The following is a 10,015-nucleotide window of genomic DNA, read 5'->3' as shown; positions in this document are numbered from 1 at the left end:
TCTTTGGAGGGGATGTTTCCTTTGAACATCTAGTGTAGCACAGGCAATAGGGGTGCCAAGAGGAGATGTGCTGCTGTACCAACAACTTCTGAAGCAGCTCGAACCCCCTCATATGCTGCTACTGTTTCTGTTTCAGTTGGAGTGTAGTGGGCTTCTGATCCTCAATACCCCAGGCCCAAACCCCCTAATGGTCAACCTTGAATTCCTCCTGATGTTTTCTGCCAGAGGCTCCATGTGAGACCATGCTCCCCAGCTGCAGTGTAGAGTGCATTTTGCACAGCTGGTCCAGTCCAGACAGGCCCAAGAGCTACTGCACAAGCTCCTGTTTGACCTGCTCAAAGGCTCAGAACCCCAGTCAAAGTAGTTCTTCTCTTGGATTACTCAGTAGAGAAGGCTCATCAGCTGACTATAACCTAGAATACGCATTCTCCAGAACCCTACAAGGCCTAGGAAATCTTGTGTTCCCTTTGTGTTAGCTAGCGGAGAAGTAGTTGCTGTCTTGTTGACCACATCCATAGGCACATATGATGTCCATCTCGCCATTTTATTCCCAAGTACTGAATCTCCTCTGTAGGTCCATTGCCCTTGCTTTTCTTTATCACTGTCACATTAGGGGGAGGTTTTCCCCCAACCCTTTGTGTTCAGCTAGTCTGTCAATGCCCCAGGAAAGACAAGAACTTTGTGCCTGACCAGCCTGTCACAGCTTGCTACAGACTCTACTGGACAGCACATGGCATTGGAGCGTGATTCACCCATCCTATTCAGGGATTCACGGTGATAGATTCACTAGTCAAATCAATTATTCAAGTTTCCAGAAAAATCACACAAACCCGAGCTCAGCTGAGAGTTTTTTGTTATAGAGATTTGTGACAGATTAAGGTTCAAGATCACCATTGGTAGTACCCTGACTGCAAGAACAAATGTGAAATAGTATGCACACAAAATCTAATCACTAATAAAAGTCAGCTGGAGTTAATCATTAAGCGTGCATAGAGTACAGGGTAGTTCTTAGCAGACAGGCAGCTCTACTGGGGAGAAGACAGGTTTGTCAAACAGCCCTTCGACTGATTCCAATAACTACGATGGAGTCTTCTCTAACTTTTCCTCTTCCTAACTTGTATTATCTCTTTACTTCTCACCGGAGCTTGTGTGACTCTAGTCATACATACTTTTGTTACTTCCAGGTGTCAAATCCTCTTGCTTTACCTTTAAAGGTACAGTCAATAAAAATATAAAGTGCATGCTTAGTGAGGGGTGGTCATACCTTGGAGGCAGGTAGCTTTGAGAGGGAGGTGTGCTTTGGTATTACAATGACATTATAACAAGCAAAGGTCATCTGAGGAAAGAAATTTTACCACAGCTGCTAGCTCAACAGATGACATCTTCCCTTATCTTCCCTGCTTGACAGCTAATATGCAGTTTATCAGTACATGGTATCACCAAGTTTCCCTTCCTGCAGAGTACAACACAGCCTGGGGTGGTGTCTTGGTGTCTTCACTTTGCTTCACCTTCCATTCAGTTCCTCTTAGCGCGTGCTAAGGCTGGAGGTTGTGTTGCCTGGGGAACTGCTGAGGAGGAGATTCCCTGCATACCAATCACATTCCTCTCCGGAAGGAGCAGCTGCAGTTTTATCCTAAACTTCCCTTAATGTTGTAATGTACCTTTAGTCATTTTTCCACAATGGCAAAACTGGCTTTCAGAAGGATCTGAATTGCTCTTTTTCCCTTCTCAAACGCTTCTTCTTCTGCCTTGTTGCCCCAAATGATGATGTCATCAATGCATTGCAGATGTTCGTGGGCATCACTCTCTTCCAGCACAGCCTGGATTAGCCCATGGCGGATGGTAGGGCTGTGTTTCCACCCCTGGGGGAGATGATTGCAGGTGTACTGGGTGCCCCTCCAAGTGCAAGTGAACTGTGGCCTGAACCCTGCTGCCAAAGGGATTGAGAAGAAGGCATCGGCAATTTCAGTTGTAGCATACACCTTGGCTACCTTCAGCTCCAGTTCCTATTGGAGCTCTAACATGTCTGCTACAGCAGCGCTCTTGTGGTTTAACCCCAACTGGCAACTGAGTACCAGCCAGCCAGTTGCTCACTCCCCGCCCCTCCCCGCCCCCGACCGATGGGGAGAAGATCTGGGAAAAAGTTAAAATTTGTGTGTTGAGAAATGAACAATTTAATAATGAAATGAAATTAAAATAATATTAAGAGGAAGAATTGAAATGAGAAAGTGAGAGAGGGAGAAAGGAATAAAATCCAAAAGGGAAAAAAAACAAGTGATGCACAATACAGTCGCTTACCACCCACTAAATGATGCCCAGCCAGTCCCCCAGCAGCAACTGGCCTGCCCCAGCCAACTCCCCCATTTCTACGCTGAGCATGATGGTCTATGATATGGAATATCCCTTTGATGAGTTTGGGTCAGCTGTCCTGGCTGTGTCACCTCCTAGTTTCTTGTGCCCCTCCAGCCCTCTTGCTGGCAGGGCCTGTGAAACTGAAAAGCCCTGGACTTAGTGTAGATGTTAATTAGCAACAACTGACAACATCACTGTGTAATCAACATTATCTCACACCAAATCCAAAACACAGCACTGCACCAGCTGCTGGGAAAAAATAAGTGCCTATTCCAGCCAAAATGAGGACAGTATCGACCCTTTATTTCTTACAATTTATGTCATGCCACACTTAGCAATGCGCCATCACCTTCCCTGACTTTTGATATAAACACACAGATACCATTCCCTTAATCTATGGACCATCCCTCTAAGAGTTTATTGAGTTAATTTAGTCCATGATGTTGGGCTCTGTCTGTCATTAAGAGTCTTTCAAGGCAGGAAAGATGGTGCAAGGTGTTTCATTGTTGCATGCTAAAGCCAGACCTGATCTTATCACAGCTGCACTGATCTAGTTTCATCAGAGTTCATTCTTTGATAATGTGGCCATAGGAAGGTCGGGTTCAGACCTACAAATCCAGAATGGCAGAGACGGGTGCTTCAAGCATATAGAAATGACAATATGCAGTGTTGTACAGCAATTCACATCACACAATTTGATTTATTGGCTATTTTCACCCAGAATCAAATCCCCTTGAGGCACACGTTGGACTTGCCCATCCCTCCGCCTCACCCACCGAGTGCTGCCAGGTCCTCAAACAAAAGCAATCCCTGAATAGGTTTGCCTTTGCCTGAGGCAGGAATGAATCAGGCCATTTTCCCCAGCATATTTTTAATGTGCATTGCAGGAGCTTTATTCCCTTCTACAGTACGTAAAACCTCTGGGCAGCTCGACTGGCAGGTCCTCTAGTGTTGACTAACCAGGTGTCTTTTGCTGAATGTGTATCCCAGTGTTTGAAGGTCCCACCACCTTGCTCTCAGTGTGGTCTTTAACAGTCCATTGCGTCGTTTGGTTTTCCAGGAGGCCTGTGCAGGACAGGGGGTGTGATATACCCACATAACGCCAGGCTCTTTGGCTCAGGTGTCTATGAGGGTTTGGAAATGACTCCTGTTACCTGACTCAGTTTTTTCTGCGGTGCTGTGTCGACTGTACGGTGCTTAGTTACCAGCTGCGGTTAAACCACAACAGTCCTTTTTGGCACCCAATGCAGGGCAAGAAGGGGTGAGATCATAACAGCTCTGTCTAGAGTGTGTTAGAACAAAATTGATACAATTGAATATAACAATTGAAACAAATAAAATGCAATTGAAAATAAATACAATTGAAACAACAACAAAAAAAGTGTTCATTGTAACAGTTTAATAATCACTGGCCACAATGCTGATTTCTTTGCTCTTAAAGTTGCTGGCCATGGTCTCAGGGTTGCGTTATGCACTTTACTGCAGCATGTGCTCCGTGTTCTGCCGTTTGTCGTCCTTGGGGCTCAGGTTAAAAATCTCGTTTTGTTGTGCTATTACAGCGCTGGCTTCTGGTTTTGATGGGCTCGCTGGTCCCGAAATTAACTGGGTCTGCGCGCGCAGGGCTGTTGTCATCCCTGTACTTTGGTGCCATCTTGCGGGCAATGCTGACAACTGCACCTTTGGCCTTGGAGAGCCGAGCTGTGGGTAGGGCCTACACCTCCCCCTTCTCCCCAGGGCTAACTACCGAAGCATTTAAGACTTTTGAAGATGTCGACCATCCTTAGGATGTTGGACCCAGCGTAGCGCTGGCCCTGATGCTATTGCTAGGAATACTGGATGTGGTATTGACGTTTTGGGCCCGGCTGAGGATCAGGCATCCAACCCTCCTCCCGACAAGTACTGTGGCTACTGCAGCCCCATGACGTGCGATGGAGAGGACCAACCCCTGTCTGTATCAGTCACCCCTATACACAATCAAAAATGGATACAAAAGTCGCCTCATTTAGCAAAGGACGACAAAGAAAGGCCACCACAGGAATGGGGGGAAGAGGCAGAATAAGAGGTAACCACTCAATCCCTGTCCCTGCATGACTGTGGGGTATGCAAAGAGATTTTGCCCATTATCCAGGTGAGCACGTTATCATCTGGCTGCTGTGATGTTGGGATAATGGGGCTAATAGTTTGGAATTAGAGGCTAGGCAAGGCAAGCAACTGGGATCACTTTCAAGGGAAGGGGCCGTTGACATTGCAATTGGAAAAGGGACACAAGTCCCCAGGCTCTGGAGGTGACTCCTGTCAAACATGAATGAAAGGTGTTCCTTCAGGGAGGATATTAGATGTCGACCAGGCAAGTGGACTGCAATAGAGAGTGTTATCCAGTGCCTGAGGGAATTAGCCATGAAAGTGAATTTATTATGACCTGAACAACATACCCGCAGATCGCGATGAAGTGGGAACCCACAGATCCTGATGAAGTCCAATGCACATGACCTGTGTAGCAGAAATTTCTACGGAGCAGACCACTGTCATATGCCAACTCATTGGCAGTAATGAACTGGAGATATAAAGCAGCACCTGTGGTGGATGAAGTGGCTCACCAACTCCTGGAATAAGATAACATCTCTACCTCCTTCATCTTGGCTGAAGAGAAACTGGTCCAGAACTCAACAAGTTTAGATCCTACTCCCCACCTGTATGGAGCTGCATCTCAGCTGTTGTCAGTAAGTGTCCTTCTGCTTGAGAGGAACAATGTAGGAGGTACACAACACAGGGTACCCTGTGGTTTTACCTGCAGGACCATGGAGAGGACATGAGGAGGTAGGATGGAAAACCAACCTCGACCCTGAAGGCATGGGTGCGTGAGTTGCAAGGAAAACCAATCAAAAATAGAGGATCTTTCAGCAAGTCTACTGCTCCAGTCTCCAGGGGGTAGTTTCTCAGACAGAGTGATAGGGCTGATTTTAGTATTGATCCTATGAAAATCAATTCTAACCCATTTTTGTAATATGTAAATGGACAGGACTGCTCTGTGGTACAGCTGCTCCACACCACTTGCTGCTGTGGTGGAGAATCCTATGACCAGAATTAGAGGGGCCCTGCCCCCAGCCAGGTGGAGGAGAGGGACAGCTGAATTTACTGGACTGTCTGGACCCAATGGCCAGGCACAATCAGATCCAGAAGAGAATAAAGCTCTAGTAGACACCAGTGCACAGTGTAACCCAATGCCATCAAGCCATACCGGGCAGAAGCCCTTTCTATTTCTGGAGTGACAGGGATCCCAACAGCCAACTGTATTGGAGGCTGAAGTAAGATGACTAGGAAGAAGTGGCAAAAGCACCCCGCTGCGACTGGCCCAGAGGCTCTGTGCATCCGTGGCACAGACTCTCAGGAGAGGGTATTTCAAGGGCCCAGAAGGGTACCGGTGGGCTTTGGGTATAGCTGCCTTGGAGACAGAGGAAATTAAGCAGCTGCCTACCTTGCCCAGTCTCTCGAAGACCCTTCTGTTGTGGGATTGCTGAAGGTCAACGAACAACAGGTGCCTGTCGCTGCCACAGTGGCACAGCAGTGGCAATACCGCAGCAGCTGAGGCTCCCTGATTCCCGTTCGTAAGCTGATTCAGCGACTGGAGAGACAAGGAGAGTGATCAGCAGGACCCTCTCGCCCTGTAATAGCCCCATATGGGCCGTGTGAAAGCCTAATGGAGAAAGGAGATGAACGCTGGACTATCGTGGCCTGAACGACGTCACGCCGCCGCTGAGTGCTGCTCGTACCAGGCATGCTCTATACAGAGGGTCTGAGGCCCACTACACTCCAACTGAAGGAGAGATACCGGCTGCGTATGATGGGGTTCAAGCCACTTCAGGCATGATTGGCACCGAAACACAGCTCCTCCTGGCACCCCGGTTACTGCTGCTGGGCTGGATGTTCAAAGGCCGCATCTCCTCTATACATCACGCAACTGATGCTCCGTGGAGTACGTGGGTCGCACTGCTCACACAACGAGCTCGAATAGGAAACCCCAGTCACCCAGGAATCTTGGAAGGGATCATGGACTGGCCAGAAGGCAAAGATTTGGAATGTCACCAGAGGAAGAGGTGACACATGCTGAAGAGTCCCCACCATATAATAAATAGCAAGAACGTGAGCAGCTGCATGCTCTGCTTACTGATGGGTCCTGCCGTATCGTAGGAACGCATTGGAGGTGGGTGGTGGCCATATGGAGTCCTCTATGACAAGTCACAGAGACTGCTGAAGGGGAAGGTTATTGAATCAGATTGAAGGCTATCTAGCTGGCTTTAGACATCGCTGAATGAGAAAAGTAGCCAATACTTCGCCTCTATAATGGTACATGGATGGTGGCTAATGCCCTGCATGGGTGGTTGCAGCAATGGAAGCAGAGCAACTTGTAGTGCAAAGGTAAACCCATCTGTGCTGTGATACAAGGTTTCCCAGCTGTGAGAAGAGACCAAAGGCATCCTGCCCCTGGCTCTGCTGCAGATCTTTGTTTTAAGGCTTTTGAGTTTTGTATACTTTTGTAAATTAATTCCCAGTGGTCACTCAGATTCACGTAACACATCCTATCAAAGTTTTCACATGCATGTCCCTGTGCTAATAATAAAAATCAATAGCAACTCGGTTCTGTAGCAACATATGATGGACAGAATCAACATCTGTTAATAAGCCAGAGAAAAAAAAGAATAGTATTTGTAGTATTACTTTGTTTAGCAAGCTAGCAGCCTAATTTACTAAGCAAATTAAGAGCGTGTACTATTCTTACAGAAGAGATTAGAGAAGCAAAAATGTGTTACGCTGCATTCCAGAACTCAGCCTGAGAGTTACAGTCTGCTGTGAGTTCTGCATTATACTTATATATAAACATGTTGGGGTTGCGATTGTGAAAGTTGCCCGTTTACGATTTTCATTGGCATTATCACAGCTAGTTGTTTTAAAAGCATCCCTTGAGCTTCCTGATGTTCGACTTGTTGCAAAATATTCTGAAGCCAGTCAATCAAGTTAGTATTAAAGTTAGTGATTCTCTAGGACCCTGCAAGACTGTGGCAAGACTCCCGCATCCGGACTGCCTTAATAGCCATCTCCTTCATTTGCAAATCGTTCTCCCTGGGATACCTTGCCTGAGTCACAGAATCAGCACAATTATTTTCTCCAGCCAACAGCTCATAGTTAACAGCAATTCCCCGATTAAGGTTTTCAATCAAGGCCACTACACATAGCCCACAAAAATCAGATAACCACATCATATACTGTATCAGTTAGTACCATACAAAGCAATAACTTCCAGTCACGCAGTGTGAGTGTATAAGGCTCTGCCATCACTTTACGAAGGGACAAATAACAAATGTATTATGAATCCTCCCTTCCCGCACTGCTTTGCTTAACTCTTTAACAGCCTCGTATTGCACAGGCTGCCACTCTGCAGGTTGATTTGTCTGACAAAATACTGAACATGCCATAGCGACTCCCAAAACCCCTCACTTAAGTGTTTCCCACTTGCATTCCTGCCACCGATCCCTCAGACCCCCTTTCACCCTCCCCGAAAATACAGTCAATGCATCGAGAGAGGCGGGCGGCAGGGGCGGGGGGGGAAAGGTCTAGCTCCTTTTCTGAATCTATAGGACCTGGATCAAAAGGTTTATCAGTGTCAATGGAATCATTGTCCAAGTTGTCCTGTTCCCGTGCTTGGTCCTGTGTTGTGACGGTCGCTGCAATCAGTGACAGAAGCTTTGGGGGCAGAGGAGGTGTGGACAGAATCGCCATCGTTGACAGTGTGCTGAGAAGAGTCGCGCTGTCGGTGGAATTTACAGCCTCCTCCAGTTCAGTGCTTACACTGTTTGTGGAATTTACAGCTTCCTCTGGTTTAGCACCGTTAGCAGAATTAGTCCACACTTGGTGAAGAGTAGTCAGAATTTGCCACCAAGGTGCTAAATGCATTCCCGACATGGAGTTCCCCTCCGCGGCAGCATCATACAATTGGCTGCTGTCTGTACACACTTTCATTTCTTTCAAAGTCTCTAAAGTTTCTTGGCTGCTCACCTGTCTCGATGCATACAGGTGTTATCCTCAGGGTTTAGGTTGTCTGCCTGGCCCACCCAGCAAGACGATCGTTCAGCCAAGCCGTCTCCTCCGGAACGCAGCCCTCTTCCACGAGCTGTCTTTTTATCGACCAGTTCTGTCCTTATTCTTCCAAGGCTTCGGGACACCACCATAGGGGTCACCATTTGAGGAGATTGAGGCACCGACTCCCGGATCTGACCAGAAGACCCTTTATGAGTCCATATACATCTCTCATAGGGGAAGACACTTGATTCCCAAGTTTTCCACAGCTCACCTGTCAACTCCAGAGGGACTTTTTTTTTCAATTCCTGCTTCCTTTCAGCAGCTCATTCAAACGTTCTGTGGGACTCACAGCCTGCCGCTCAGCCTGGTGGTTCATAAACCACCGTCAGGGTCACCAGTTTGCTGTGATGGAGTGCGTCGTGTTGCTGCTCTTATACCCAAGAGTCAGACTACTGAAGAATATCAAAGTAACCAGCAGGTAGATCAGGCTGCTAAGATTGAAGTGGCTTGGGTGGATCTGGACTGGCAAAATGCGAGTGAATTATATGAACAATACAGCATGATGGGACCATAAGACCTCATGCCATCAAGGAAGAGATGCAACATATAGATGGGCTCGTGACTGAGAGGGGTGGACTTCACCGTAGACACTGTCGCACAGGTTATCCATGCATGTGAAACGTGTTGCCATTAAGCAAGCCAAGCAGTTAAAGCCTCTGTCATGGTTTAACTGCAGCTGGCAACTAAGAACCATACAGTCTATCACTCACTTTGTGACCCCAAGGGATGGGAAGGAGAACTGGGAAAAAGGTAAAACTCATAAAACAATTTAATAATTAAATTATAATAATACTTATAACAACTAGCACAACAATTGTAATGAGGAGAGAGAGGGAGATAAAATCCAAAAGGGAAGAAAATCAAAGTGATGCATAACACAGTTGCTCACCACCCACTAAACCATGTCCAGCTGGTCCCCGAGCAGCAATTCTCAGGGCCTGGGCCAACTCCCCCTCAGTTTCTACACTGAGCATGATGTTCTGTGGACTATCCCCTTGGCTAGTTCAGGTCAGCTGTCCTGGGTGCAGTTTCTTGTGGCCCTTTAGCCTTCTTGCTAGCAGGGCCTGTGAAACTAAAATGCCCTTGACTTAGTGCAAACACTAATTAGCAACAACTGACAACCTCACTGTGTTATCAACATTATTCTCACAGCAAAGCCAAAACACAGCACTGCACCAGCAACTGAGAAGAAAATTAACTCCATCCCAGCCAAAACCAGGACCAGCACTCAATGGTGGCATTGTTTTGTTCCAGCTGTGATAGTCTACTGTTAACCTCATCCTGCATCAGATTCTTGCACTGGCCGCGGGGAACTATTAAAAGGTGAGCGAACCTTGCTGATGACTGCTTGGCTTTCCAGCTGATGAGTCAGCTCATGGAGGGGAGCCAGAGAGTCTTGGTTTGTGCGATATTGCTGCTGGTGAACTGTTGTGGTAGCAACAGGCACCTGCTGTTCTTCAACTCACAGCAGCCCCACAACAAAGGGATCTTTGGAGAGGCAAGGCAGGGTAGACAGCAATTTGATCTT

This window comes from Falco cherrug (assembly GCF_023634085.1).
Source record: "Falco cherrug isolate bFalChe1 chromosome W unlocalized genomic scaffold, bFalChe1.pri SUPER_W_unloc_1, whole genome shotgun sequence".
In the NCBI taxonomy this organism is placed as follows: Eukaryota; Metazoa; Chordata; class Aves; order Falconiformes; family Falconidae; genus Falco; species Falco cherrug.
Note: the sequence above shows the minus strand (reverse complement) of the source record.